The following is a 15,145-nucleotide window of genomic DNA, read 5'->3' as shown; positions in this document are numbered from 1 at the left end:
TAATTTGCAGTAAGTAATGCCTTTCAACTTCAAGCCAAGGCACCCAAGCCACCATTTGCAGTAAGTAGTGCCTTTCAACCTCAAGCCAAAGCAACCAAGCCACCATTTGCAGTAAGTAGTGCCTTTCAATTTCAAGTCAAAGCACCCAAGCCACCATTTGCAGTTAGTAGTGCCTTTCAACTTCAAGCCAAAGCACCCAAAAAACCATTTGCAGGCAGTGCCTTTTTACTTCAAACAAACCATATTTTCATTTTCAAACCACATTAAGGGCACTCACAGTTGTGTAGACATTTGTTCAGTGTTATTCAGAGTACAGAGAGACGTGACCCTTGGCTTCATCCATCTTGCAGAGAGTGAGTGAGGGAAGCACACCACTTCCTGGCTTTATAGTCCCTCCCCCTCCCTCCAGCAGGGGCAGCAGAGAAAAGGGTGATTTAAAAAAAAAAACACTAATATCTCTCTGATTTGTCATCAATGGGAAAAATCCTCTGCACCCGTAAGGCGGAGGGCGGTTCTGAGCGAGGTGGCCAAAAATGACGGCCATAGGTCACGGCATTCTGTCGGAAATCGCAGCACAGTGGGCCAAAAGCGGTCAAGATCAGATATTTAGTAATATAGATAAATAAAAGCACACAAAATAAAACAATGTAGGCTAAATATCCTTAAATATAGTTAATAATTAAAAGTATTGGTGTAGTTTAAATATACAGCATGGAAACAGACCCTACAGGCCAGTCATCAATCACCCATTCACACTAGTTCTATGTAATCAGAGCAATTTTTAAAGATATGATCTCCATTTATTGATTTATTACAAGTATAGTATGGTGCAACATAACTCTGGAAATAAACCGATTCACGAACTGGGTGATGGGTGTGGTAAGATATAAGCAGGTATATGCCTACACAATGTTTTCTTTTTCTTCTCTCTTTTTTTTGTTTTCTTTCTGTTTTTACAATTTAAATGGGTTTTTGTCTTTATTTTTCTATCGGCTATCACTTGTTCACCCCTGGACTGCCCATCTGGTACTCTCGGGGTTTACACATCACTACTGCCTTCACTCTTTTCTTCTCTCGCTCTCTCTCTTTCTTGATCTACCTTTTTCTTGTTAAATTTAAAATAGAAGTTGTAGACAAAATGTTTGTCATATGCCACGGTTTATACTACTGTACTCTGCTTCTAATAAAAATACAAATTGAAAAAAAAACGTTAAAACTAAAAAAACCCACAAACAAAAACAAAAACACTAGTTCTATGTAATAACAAGGAATTGAAGATGCTTGTTTACACCAAAGATAGACACAAAGTGCTGGGGGAACATAGCGGTTCAGGCAGCAACTCTGGGGAAAATGGATAGGTGAAGTTTCATGTCGGGACCCTTCTTCAGACTTTTTAACACTAGTTCTATGTTATCCCACTCTCGCCTTCCACTCACTGCACATTTGGGGACATTTACAGAGAGCTTCTTTGGGATGTGGGAGGAAACTGGAACACCTACAAGAAACCTATGCAAACTCCACACAAGCAGCACTGAGGTCCCATTTGGAGATACACATTGACATGAAGTTTGACCCTTTTGCAAGTTATTTTGTAACTGAAAATCATGCATTAACAAAGTAATAATGCCTCATCAAATAAGTATATTTCAGAAACTTCAAACATCTAAAAAAGATTAGTGTATGTATGTAAAATTAATATATTTGACATGAAATAACATCTAAAATGGAGCGGGTAGGGATACACAGATACCCATGCTTAATATTCACTTTCATTGCCTTCTATAGAGATTGACATCAAGATGGACATTTAATAGGTGGCCTGTCAGAACTGTTCACTTAATGCCCAAGACAAACAAACAAACAAACAAATCTATCTATCTATCTATCTATCCAACTTGGGGTTGAATGATGTCATCTGCTTCATGATGTCCTGCCACTCTCTTCTGTCCTTAGCTAGCCGGCTAGCTCTGACCAGAGAGTTGATGTTCTTTTTGCTGCAGTCTGCTTTCAGGCTGTCACTCCATCTTTTTGACAGTCTTCCTCTTGGGCTGTTTCCATGGAGACATGCCTCAAATGCTTGTGTCAAATACGTGCTCTGAAATGTTTTAAAAAATAATATTAGTCATCTACTGTCATTATCTGTCTTTTGCATTATAATACATGCCAGCAGCTTCACATAATGTGAAACATTCTCACCGTCAGTCTGAATGATTGCAATAGGTTTGGTTGATGGTGAGAATGGTTACCATTGATGAACCTTAATTGACTTTGCCAACTGTATGGTTGAACTAATGACAGGGGGATGTGCAGATTTGTGCTCAGCACACTTAAGTGAATAACACACGTTTTCTTACAGTACCAAAGTAGGCATGAAATTCAATTATGCCGACACAGAATGGTAACTTCACTAACCCTTAAGAGTTGTGGGAAGATCAAAAGGTTCCGTTGGCCCGAGGCCAAACGTTCATTTACTTGACGTGGCCGTGGGGGTTGCGTTTCGTGCCACTATAATGGGTGGGGTTACACTCCCAGCTTTATTCAGAAATGCTTCTGCTACTGGATTCAGCTGAGGATAAATCTTTTAATTCAACAAAATATCAATCAGGCATCAAGAATCGCATCATTGAAGTTCTTCCAAATCACAAGTGCAGACATGGCAAATGTGTTTTGTTGTTGCAAAATGTGCAAGGAAGTTTTAAATTCTGAAATGTTGCAAAGGTTACATCACAGTTTTCAATATAACAAAATGTGTACTGCGGTCAATTCATTATCATCTGAAATTGGGTTATTTAGATAATGTCTCAGATTTATGCGAGCATTTGTTGTTGACAACAGATTTTTTTTTGTATAATACCAGATGCGTTGCCATCCACTTTTCAATAATATGCTCATCTCATTCAACCAGATGTTTAATTTAATCCTTCATTGATTTATAGAATATTTTATGCTCTCTCTTTATAAATAATATGTTAAAAAAAATAAATGCTTCAGATTTATAATTCTTGAAAAATGTTACATTTTAACCCTCTGATTTCTACGTTATTGGGACAAATGGAACATTTTTCTTTACCTTAATCTTTATAAATAGTAACAATAAAATTAGTTCAATGTATTGGGCTGTGTTCCCCACTCCCCCATTTTGTAATATCATTATAAACGTTATTGTTTTTGGTTTAAGCATCTTATGTACAATGTATACATTGCAGTGAACTATGATTATGTCCAAAATTTTACGGGAAATATGTTGATGCAGCCTAATATCTGCATATCACTGTATCTAGGTATATGTGACAATAATGTGACTATTGAATTATGGAAGATCTAAGCAGTTTGCATTAGTAGAACCAGCTTAGCTAACCGAAACATCCATGCTTAATTGCCTAAAAAATTGACAAGTATTCTACATGTGTAAAGTTTGGAATGTGCACTTTATAGCTAAATAATTATTTCAAGAAATACTCAATTCAGTGGACACTTCGTTGTTTGCATTGAAAGATTATTTTCCAATTCAATTAACTCTTATGTTGAGCTTATAGGACTTGATATTACATTCCCTACTATAATTGGTACCTTCTTAATATCTTGAGTGGGGGTAGGGGTAAAGACTTCATTGACGTCATCAGGTGGGCACCTTCCTTCCTTGGTATTTCGTTGATAGGCCAGAGGGCTCAACAGCAACACCTGGCATCCCAGGTGCGCTGCCCTCCATTTTACCCCTCTTGCTGGTCATTTTGCAGCCCAGTTGGAGTCCCTCCTCTTCAGCCACAGCCAGTTGCTGCTTTGCTCGGCAGCCTCTGACAGCGACCTGACGTCTGGCCGGAAGGCCTGTCCTCTAACTCCCATTCCCTTCAGGTTGTTGACATGGCTACAACCAACCTCTACAGGGAGCACCTGGGTACGCCAGCCATGTAGTTCTGAAGTTAGAACCAACACACACAAAATCTGTACATTAATTATATGCATAAGTGCAGACATTTTCTTATTTTCCACTTTGTTTTATCCTTGTAAGGACATTGGTTTGTAAGTCAAATGTTACAAAAACAGACATTTTAATTTTAATTGCAAACTGTACACTATGTTCAGTAAAAATGATTAAATGTAACTGCTGTCCTCAACATAAATATGAATAATCAGTCAGTGGTTTCATATGATATGACTGACGAGATGCAATGTTTTGTTTCTGCACTCTATGAGACCACCGTCATGTGGCTATCATCAGATAATATGTCCACCATCAGTATTTAGACTAGAGATACAGTGTGGAAATAGGCCCCTCCGCCCACCCAGTCTGCACCAACCAGCAATCACCCTGCACTGCACCAACCAGCACTGTCCTATACAGTAGGGACAATTTACAATATACAGGAGCCAATTAACCAACAAACCTGCACACACTGGTACACATAAAAGCTGGAGAAACTCAGCGGGTGCAGCAGCATCTATGGAGCGAAGGAAATAGGCAACGTTTCGGGCCGAAACCCTTCTTCAGACTGATCGGGGGCAGGGGGGGCGGGGACAAGAAAGGAAAAAGGAGGAGGAGCCCGAAGGCTGGGGGATGGGAGGAGACAGCAGGGGGGCTGAGGGAGGGTAGGAGACAGCAAGGACTAACAAAATTGGGAGAATTCGATGTTCGTGCCCCCAGGATGCAGACTCCCCAAATGGAATATGAGGTGCTGTTCCTCCAATTTTCGGTGCTGCTTGCTGTGGCCATGGAGGAGACCCAGGACAGAGAGGTCGGAGACGGAGTGGGAGGGGGAGTTGAAGTGCTGAGCCACCGGGAGGTCAGCTTGGTTATTGCGGACCGAGCGGAGGTGTTCGGCGAAACGATCGCCCAACCTCCGCTTGGTCTAACCGATATAGATTTGCTGACATCTAGAGTAGCGGACGCAATAGATGAGGTTGGAAGAGATGCAGGTAAACCTCTGTCGCACCTGGAACGATTGCTTGGGTCCCTGAACGGAGTCGAGGGGGGAGGTAAGGGACAAGTGTTGCATCTGGAGGGTCCTTCGCATCTTGCGGTTGGGAAATGACCGAGGGGAGGGGGTGTACGAGAGGGAAGGGAAGAATTGACAAGGGAGTTATGGAGGGAGCGGTCTTTGCGGAAGGCAGATATGGGGGGAGATGGGAAGATGGGGCGAGTGGTGGGGTCACGTTGGAGGTGGCGAAACTGACGGAGGATTACTTTTTGTATGTGACGGCTGGTGGGGTGAAAGGTGACTAGGGGGACTCGGCCCTTGTTGCGAGTGGGGGGATGGGGAGAGAGAGCAGTGTTGCGGGGTATGGAAGAGACCCTGGTGCGAGCCTGATTTATGGTGGAGGAGGGGAACCCCTGTTTCCTGAATAATGAGGACATTTCAGATGTCCTGGTGTGGAACGCCTCATCCGTGGAGCAGATGCGGCGTAGACGGAGGAATTGGGAGTAGGGGATGGAGTCCTTACAGGAAGCAGGGTGGGAAGAAGTGTAGTCCAGATAGCCATGGGAGTCAATGGGTTTATAGTGTATGTTGGTCAGAAGTCTATCACCTGCAATGGAGATAGTGAGGTCAAGGAATGGTAGGGAAGTGTCGGAAATGGTCCAGGTGTATTTGAGTGCCGGATGGAAGTTAGTGGTGAAGTGGATGAAGTCAGTCAGTTGTGTGCGGGTGCAGGAGGTGGCACCAAAGCAGTCGTCGATGTGTTCTTAACCTGTACACACTGACTTTGGTCAATTTCATGCTGTATGAAAAGGACCTCCTATTGTTGCTTCATCTATCCATTTGTTCACCGAGAGTTATTGTGCAATTTTTATTTGCATTATAAGAGGCTTGATATCATTTGTACTGATTAGGTGTGCTTCTTGCAATTTTTATATATACATGTATATATTACTCTTCACCCCTGCTCAGGTGTACTTTATGGTCAGCATGACCCTTCATCTATCTTCTATCTAATATATAAAAGTCTGTGCCTGTCACCTGCGGTCCGTCCGGCTGCCTTTCTGCCTTTTGATTCGTTCCCATCGTGTGATGTCACAATGCCCAATGCTCGCAGATGTCCAATCACAATGCCCGATGCTCGCAGATGTCCAATCGGAATGGATCCATTTACATGGACGGCTGCCGGCTGCATTTCTTCCTTTGATTCACTGCAACTCCGAAACCAGACGCAGAATCGCCGACATATTTTCCATTTCGGTAGAGATTTCACTTTTCTTTCTAAGTATCCGCTCCTCATTACATTTCGTCGTGTTTAAGTACACGTTTTTAATCAAATCCTTCCCCCCCCCAATATTTCAAAAATAAACTGGCTTCTCACCCATAGAAGCAGCCCCAGCCCCAACCCCTGGTGAACGTTCCATCGTGTGATGTCACAATGCCCAATGCTCAAAGACATTGTTGCTATAGAGGGAGTACAGAGAAGGTTCACCAGACTGATTCCTGGGATGTCAGGACTTTCATATGAAGAAAGACTGGATAGACTCGGCTTGTAAACGCAAGAATTTAGAAGATTGAGGGGGGATCTTATAGAAACGAACAAAATTCTTAAGGGGTTGGACAGGCTAGATGCAGGAAGATTGTTCCAGATGTTGGGGATGTCCAGAACAAGGGGTCACATTTTAAAGATAAGGGGGAAATCCTTTAGGACAGAGATGAGAAAAACATTTTTCACACAGAGAGTGGTGAATCTCTGGAATTCACTGGCACAGAAGGTAGTTGAGGCCAGTGCATTGGCAATATTTAAGAGGGAGTTAGATGTGGCCTTGTGGCTAAAGGGATCAGGGGTATGGTGAGAAGGCAGGTACAGGATACCGAGTTGGATGATCAGCCATGATCATATTGAATGGTGGTGCAGGCTCGAAGGGCCGAATGGCCTACTCCTGCACATAATTTCTATGTTTCTATGTTTCCCTCTCCTCACCCCTCTCCCTCTCCCACCCATCCCTCTCCCCACCCCCCTTCCCTCTCTACGCCACCCCCTTCCCTCTCTCCACCCGCCCCCTTCCTCCTACCCCTCTATCCCTCTTCCATCACTCCCCCTACCCCTCCCTCCCCACTCTCCACTTCTCTCTCCCCCTTCCCCTCCACTCTCCCTCCCCACTCTTTCCCCCCTCTCTCCCATCCCCCATCCCCCTCCCCCACATCTCTCGCCCCATCTCTCACCCCCTACCCCGCTCTCCTTTTCCTCCCAAATCTATCCCATTTCCTCCTCCTCCTCCTCTCCTCTCCCCTCCCCCCCCCCCCCTATGCTCAACCCCCCCCCACAAACGCCGTTGGGGAAACAGACCCAACGGGTCTGCACTTGGTCAAGTCAGAACTAAAACAGTAAGAAAGCAAGTGTGTTTTAAGTTGCCGTAACTGATTCCAAAAGCATTGAGTCATCGCTACAAACCTGTTCTCCACCTTTTTGCAGAGTTTCTCTTTGTTCTCCCCACTTTACCCAACTTACTTTTGTATTTTTCTGGTTCCAATGAAAGGCCAATGATTCAAAACATTATATCTGCTCTCTTCACCTGGCAAATTGATTTGTATTTTTGAGATATCTTTTTAATATCACTTTGCCTTTATAATATGAAACATTGATACAATAATCAAAATCAGTGTAAATTATGTGCATATGTACACATATATGCATAATATAATATTATGTAATGCTATAATTATTTTTCATATTTATGTTTTATTTGTGATAAATTATTATAAATACATTATACATGCAGTACTAATATAGTCATCATATTTTCATGATCTGGTGCTTCATGAAATGCAAATAATATCAAATATTAATGTTCATTGAGTAGGTATGTTACAAAAGTTACCTTCAGCGGCGCTGCAGTTCGGTCACTGCCCGTGTGCATGACTTTGGCGCCTTTGAGAGGGGGGCGGGTTTAAAATGCTGTTTTTCTCCAGCCTGTTGAAGTCTATCTTTGTCAGGCTGTTTAGCTGCTGAAGAATAATCGATCCGACTTGCGTTTTATCAAGTTTGTTAAAAACATCGCTGGATAATTTAATAGCAGGAGTAAAATAAAAATCGTCTTCTAAAGCCGTCAACGCCGACAACGGGACGGATCTCACGTACGGGACAAAGCAAGGTAAGCCGTTTATTTTTACATATAAACGTGCTTCTTAGGATGCCTTTAATCAAAATTTCACGTTGCAAAAAGGTGATTTAGGCCCCATACGAACCAGCAGTGTTTTTCCTGCCGATATGCGGTTTAAATTCACCGCAAATGCAACGTTCCAATCGATCGCATTCCACAAAATCCCACTCGCAAGATGATTTAAATGGCCATTAATTTACGGGAATTAAACACTAAATTCCTTCCATTTGACCTATAAATTCATGACAATGAGATTTAAAAATCATGTTATATTGTGAATTCTTGTGTGAATGTTATTTGGCCACTTAGGCTATTTAAAAATGTTAACCTTTTCTTAAGAAATGGATAGATGTTTAGAACTAGTAATTGAGTTTTGTAATTAGCTACAATTAGGTAACTAACTAATGATATGCTTGAATTTCAGGTCATCCAAGTAAGATTGTTTCATATTTGTTTCAGAATGCTTCAATCTATAATAACTGATAATTTTATTCAGTTCTCTTAATTTTTAAGAAAGTTATGGGCATTTGACTGTCCTCGATCACAGCTTTTGAGTTAAGTCAATGGAAAAGCAATAGGGAACAAGATGCTAATTTCAGAGTATTAAAATGGCCATAACATTTTTAATACTGAATATATGAAAGTGAATTAGGTGTCAAATTAAACTTCTTTTTATGCTTTATCTGATGGGATAAATTGCAGACTTGATTTTTTAAATCTCAAAATGTTGTAACATTGCTACATTGAGATACTGGGTCATTATTAGATACAAACCTACTATCACTTTAAGTTGAGAATTTTATTGCACGTCTTAAGCATAGCCTTAGTGAGGGGGTTGCAAAACTATTTTTTTCGGGCAGTTAAAAATAAATCCTGATGACATATTTCATCTGGAGATAAGCTTTGAATCAGAGATCAAAACTGCAAATACTGTAAGACTGCTTATTTCCACATTGTGACGTGCTCAAGCTTCACCCAATGGCATCTTATTTGCATCTGAAACCTTCTGTTATGTATTTGCATTTATTACCACTGCACTTTTCTCATGTACACTTGGACGGCATACCTGTGGACCCTCTGTGTAGGTGAGATTCATTGAAAATCTTCTGCCCTGGTCCTAACTTACCCAAAGTCCTGTGTGTGCTGCCTATGGTGACTCCCCATCAAGCATGATCTATTTTAAGAATCTTGAGCAAAACACAAAGTGCTGGAGTAATTCAGCGGGTCAGGCAACATCTATGGTGGGAACTGATAAGCGATGTATCAGGTCGGGGCCTGATACATTAAGAAAATTCACCGCAGTCTTCAAATCTCTCCTCTGCTTTCTCTCTTCCCGTCATATTAATCCAAACCCTCTAGTCAACCATTAACTTTCTCCACCTGATCTGTCATCTTGAACATCCCAAATTAGATATTTAAAAAATGTGGCATCTGTAAAACCATGAATGAAATTAAATGATGGCGAGTTGGAAATAAATTGAAAATAACATTCAATGTGACAGCCTAGAAATTCCCTGGGAAAGTTGCATTAGAGGATGTTCTGCATGAGCATACACTACTGCAACATTCTATTGTGCATAAGACCTAGTAAGGGTTCAGTCAGTGAAGATCAGGTAGGTTGTTGGTCAAATGTGTAGTGCAGAGAGACTGGTAGAGGCAGTTCCATAGGAGTCATTATTGGACTGGGGAAGGAAAGCAATCAAGATATGTGATAGTGTCAGTGATGGGAATGGTGGGGAATGCTTGGCAGTGCCTGTGGGCAGAGGTGGAGCGAGCTACAGAGAAACCAACAGAAATATGAGACCATAAGCTTCTTGTATGCAGACAATTCCACCGCCAAATTCTGTAGATTGAGACCTACTCAGGTAGCCCACCATCTAGTATCTCTGAAGCAATTCCTACATTCATTATGAAGACTTTACTATTGCATGCGTGGATTGTATATACGTGATTAAACTTTCCCGAACATTCACACTATTGTGCTCCCTGTGCCTTTTGAGATGCTTTTATGAATTACTGCATCGAATACACGAAAGCAATTTTGTCACCTTTGTTTAATACGCACTATGTACTTGAAATGAAATGAAATGATTCAATTTATTGTCATTGTCAGTGTACAGTACAGAGACAACGAAATGCATTTTTAGCATCTCCCTTGAAAGGGAGACACAGGGCGTCGCGGTGTGCCCGCGCCTGCCGCCGTAACATTCCATTACAGGCAAAGGTGGGTGAAGTGTCTTGCCCAAGGACACAACGACAGTATGCACTCCAAGCGGGATTTGAACCGGCTACCTTCCGGTCGCCAGCCGAACTCATAGCCCATTGTGCTATCTGTCGTCCTAATAATAATCTTATTTATATAGCACATTTTTAGTCAACTTGCATTGACCCCAAAGTGCTTCACATAATTGATCATGTTCAAATGTTATTTTTCTTATAAATGCCTACATGTAGCACACAAATGTTGCACTATGCAAGCAAATATTTTGGGTTCCGGTACACGTAAATAGTGTGCATCGTTGCATGATATATTTGATCAGTTATGCAATGTTTTATGCATGTATGCACTTTTTATAGACCTCCATGTTTTAAAAAAAATATCTATTCCCCTGCATGTTTCTTCGTTATAAACCAGGGATTCTAGTTGCATAAATATGAACTTACTTCCCAATATCAATGCAACACAAGAGATATCTGGAATATCCAGGCAACAGCATTAAACAGATTTCTCCAGAAGTAATGCTAAAGATTAGCAATCATCTTGTCAGACGTGCTCAGATAAGCTTACCTTCATCAGCATAATGTTGAGAACAAATTCATGCATTAAAGACGTTCCATTGAACAGCAATAAAATTGATTCCAAATGTATAAAATGCCGTAAGCCTTGAGGCTTTGCAGAAAATTATTAAATATGTCTTCATTAAAATGAAATACTTAACGTACAAATAAGTTTAAAAAAAATAGAATCCGAAGATAATTATTTTTCACAATGCATTTAGAGATAAGAAGCCTCCAAACTTGGCATTACAACTCTTTCAAATTTTCCCTGCATTACAGGGAGAGCTCATCTATGCAAACTTAGTTGATGCTAGAACCTTGCTCTGTCAGTTCCAGATGATGTTAAGAAGAAACAGCGTCTTGAAAACAGAAATAGGGAAAGGACAAACTTATGTTGTAGCCAAGAGACCATCAAATCCATACCCACCACGTCATTTGTAATCATGATCCATTCAGTTGCAAAACGGTTTTTGAGGCAAAATTGAGCCGCAAAAGCAGAAGTAGGAGTGGCACACTAGTTAGACGCACACCATCAGATTCAGCGATAGTTTCTTCCCAGCTGTTATCAGGCAACTGAACCATCCTACCACAACCAGAGAGCAATGCTGAACTACTATCTACCACTTTGGTGACACTCAGACTACCCTTGAACTGAGTTTACTGGCTTTACCTTGCACTAAACATTATTCCCATATCATTTATCTGTGCACTGTAAATGGATCGATTGCAATCATGTATTGTCTTTCTGCTGACTGGTTAGCACTCAACAAAAAAGCTTTTCACTGTACCTCGGTACATGTGACAATAAACTAAACTCGAGTTGCTACCTCAGAGCACCAGGGAGCTAGGTTCAATTCGGACCTTGTGTGCGATCTTTGTGGAGTTCTCAACGTGTCCATGTGGCTGAATGGATTTCCTTTGCTGCCCTCGGTTTTCTCTCAATCCCAAAAGTGTGATGGTAGTTTAATTAGATGGAGGAGTTACTTCATTGATTCATGGAGTGCCTGGACCTGCTCTCCTTAAACCTTAGAACATTGAGAGAGTATTTAAAAGAAATATTCGGAACCATGAAGACTCAAAACAAAGACATAAGAGAGTGCAGAAGGAATGGATCGGGTTAAAGGCAAACTGTGACATCATGAAAAGAGAGCAGAAATTATGTCTAATTACTCTGCCTTAAAAAAAGCAATACAATGCATTCATTAATTGTGTTTTGTATAAGCATGATTACAATATAATTTTCAAATAATATCAAAGAATTCAGATGACAATTCCACTTTTAAGTTCTGACAGCGAAAATTAGTCTTATTCTAACAATTATATAATAGCACCCAAATTAATAATATTATACATACTGATGAAGTTGATTTTACTGAAAATCCCTGATTAATTGCCAGCGGTTAGCAATACATTGTTATGGGAAGCTGCACTCTAAAGTTGCAAACAAAAAATCAAGAAAGTATGTGTCTAAGTCCTTGGACAAACAATTGTGACTTCTGTCATAAATTTTGACAAGCACAAGGACACAACAAAATAATTTATTTAAAAATAATTTGTCTATGAATGAAAATCACCTTGGAAAAATACAGAGTTTAGGCAGTGTTGAGGTTACTGTGTAAAGATGTATAGTTTTGCTGGTTCACCGGGATAACTATCTTGTAGAAAGGCTGCCATGAGACAGTACATGGATGAATTAAATAGAGGGTGAACCTTAATAATCCAGCTCTGCATCATTGTCAAGCACTAGGAACAGTGAATATCAGTATACTAAAGACAGAAATTACTCAATCCGGAAGCAATATATTCAAACTATATAAAAGATGCCAATGCACAATAAATTCACTAAATCACACACAGGAAATCTGGTCTGTAATTGCATCCTCTAAGTCGAAGGTATCTCACTGACTGCTGGAGTCATTGAAGTCCAGTACGACTTAATGACTTGATAGCTTTGGATGAAAGTTTTACCAAAATAGTTTAATCACGGTTATCATCAAGAAAGGAAATGCAAATCTGCTAATATTGGGATCTGATTAATTGAGTTCCTGGAGACCAAGGCTGTTAATTTATATCATTTTCGATTACAGGATAACATTAATCTATCCTGATTAATTTGCTCTGTTGGCGACATTGCAGAATTATTTGACGGAAGTAAGCAAACACAAATTGAGACTACACGCCAGATTTGTCGGGAAAAAAAGGAAAAGAGAAAAAGGATTTCATTGTACATTTACTCAAGACTTTTCTTACAGTTTAATTAATTGTTCAACCATGATGCCAAATTATTTTGTATGGCTCAAGGAAGCATTTATCCTACAACCATTTATCAGTCTAGGTATCAAAAATCCTCAATTTGTTAAATTACTCATATGTCTTAATTTTACAATTATATATTCTATCACAAAAAAAAACTTGAATGTGACAATGAACCCAATTTAAAACAAATTATTTTATCATCATTGTTTTAGATCTCTACCATTCACTTCATTTTTAGCATCACTAATATTATTCTGGCAAAACCTTTGAAAGCCATCTTTTTTGGCAAATTGTTTACATTACGTTTTTACTTGAACATATTCCAAAGTAATTACACGTCATTATTATAACCTTGGTTACTGAGGTTTTACATAATAGGATTTCAATTCAAATAATTACATTAATTAAATTACATATTTGTCTTTGTTTCATTTCCCCTCACCTGGGAAGAATAATTCAGTGCTATGGGAGAGTGGAAAGGGCTAATCCACTGAATTTCTCGACATAGCTGTAATAATGACCTAGATTGTGTTCAATATTGCCTACCACCCATGTTATTCCCATGATCACACTTACTTCTGACAGGCCTCTGGATCTTACTATACTGGGGTCCATAGTGTTAAGTGGAATGGGCTGCAAGGAGCAACCAAGCCACAGTTGGCATTCCCATACATTTCTGGTAATTAGTAAATGATCCAAATAATTTTTAAAAGAGGTGTAATTATTTAAAAGTTAATAACTTTCTTAAATGCAAGAAATAAATTAGAATAAATATACATATATATTTATATTTGCTTGCAATAAAAATTTTAAATGTCATACTCAGCAGATCAAACAGCATCTGTCAGGAAAGCAATAGTATTTTAACAATTTGTTAAACAATATTTGATTAGTATGGGTGTCAGGGGTTATGGGGAGAAGCAGGAGAATAGAGTTAGGAGGGAGAGATTGATCAGCGATTATTGAATAGCAGAGTAGACCGAATTGCCTAATTCTGCTCCTATCACATGACATTATGTATTAGCATTTGAGGTTGATAACCTTTTCGGCACTTTCAGAAGTTAGAAATAACGCTGTGTGTTTTAAGATGGAGAGAGAAGGGGTGCACATGAACTTTTCAATTAAGATCAGCAACAGAGAACAGTACAGCACAGGAACACGGCCTTCAGCCCATGATGTCCGTGTCGAACATGGTGCTAGATTAAACTAATCCCTTCTGCCTGCATGTGATCCAAGTTGCTCCATTCCCATTATTGTATTTGCTTCCATCACCGCCCCAAGCCGTGCGTACCAGGCACCTACCACTCGCCATGTAAAAAACATGCCTCCTCTGACCTTAAAGCTATGCCCTCTAGTCTGACATTTCCACCCTGGAGAAAGGATTCTGACTGTGTATCCTATCAATGCCTCTTATAATTGTATAAACTTCGATCAGGTCTCCCCTCAGCCTCTGATGCTCCAGAGAAAACAATCCAAGTTTGAACAACCTTCCCTAATAGCTCTCCTTGCAACATGTGCCAAATATCCCTGGAATAAACTTGTAGGGCTTCCCACGCGCCATGTAATCCCGTGCTACCTGCTCCATGGTTGGATAGTCGGCGATGAAACCGTCTCCCCCACCTGCTTTGCCAGGTGAGGAGGGGGCTGCAGACCCCCAGCAGGACCAAAAACAAGACCTGTCAAAGGGCGGATGAGCTTCTTGCGAGCCAACGGCCATCCACACTTCAGTAGAAGTTGCGATCACTGTCGTACATAGAATTATAAGGAATGATGATAAAGCACACACACCAAACACCTAAACCCAGCGGTGGAAGTCCGCAAGGAGGACAAAGATGTGTGGTGCGTCCGTCACTGTTCCCATTGGAAAACGTCGCTAATGATGATGAAGTATTGCATGCACCCCAAAACAGAAAGGATCTGGAGGCTTTGGAAATGGTGCAGAGGTGGTTTTCCAGAATGATATCTAGATGAGAAGGTGTTAGCCATAAGGGGAGTTTGGACAGACATGGATTGTCTTCTCAAGAACGCCAGAGG

General features: G+C 40.5%; 1 long non-coding RNA gene across 1 annotated transcript; it reads right to left on the bottom strand.

The window, feature by feature from the left end:
* Positions 1 to 453: 453 nt before the first annotated feature.
* LOC129709319 (uncharacterized) lies at positions 454 to 6,304 on the bottom strand. Its single transcript, XR_008725498.1, has 3 exons — positions 5,686 to 6,304; positions 3,571 to 4,385; positions 454 to 2,095 (listed from the first exon to the last, which is right to left on the bottom strand). It is a non-coding gene; the product is annotated as an uncharacterized LOC129709319 (long non-coding RNA).
* Between the last annotated feature and the right edge of the window lie 8,841 nt (positions 6,305 to 15,145).

The sequence above is a fragment of the Leucoraja erinacea genome, chromosome 25 (assembly GCF_028641065.1).
Source record: "Leucoraja erinacea ecotype New England chromosome 25, Leri_hhj_1, whole genome shotgun sequence".
Classification (NCBI taxonomy): Eukaryota; Metazoa; Chordata; class Chondrichthyes; order Rajiformes; family Rajidae; genus Leucoraja; species Leucoraja erinaceus.
This window is presented reverse-complemented; position numbering and strand designations above follow the sequence as displayed.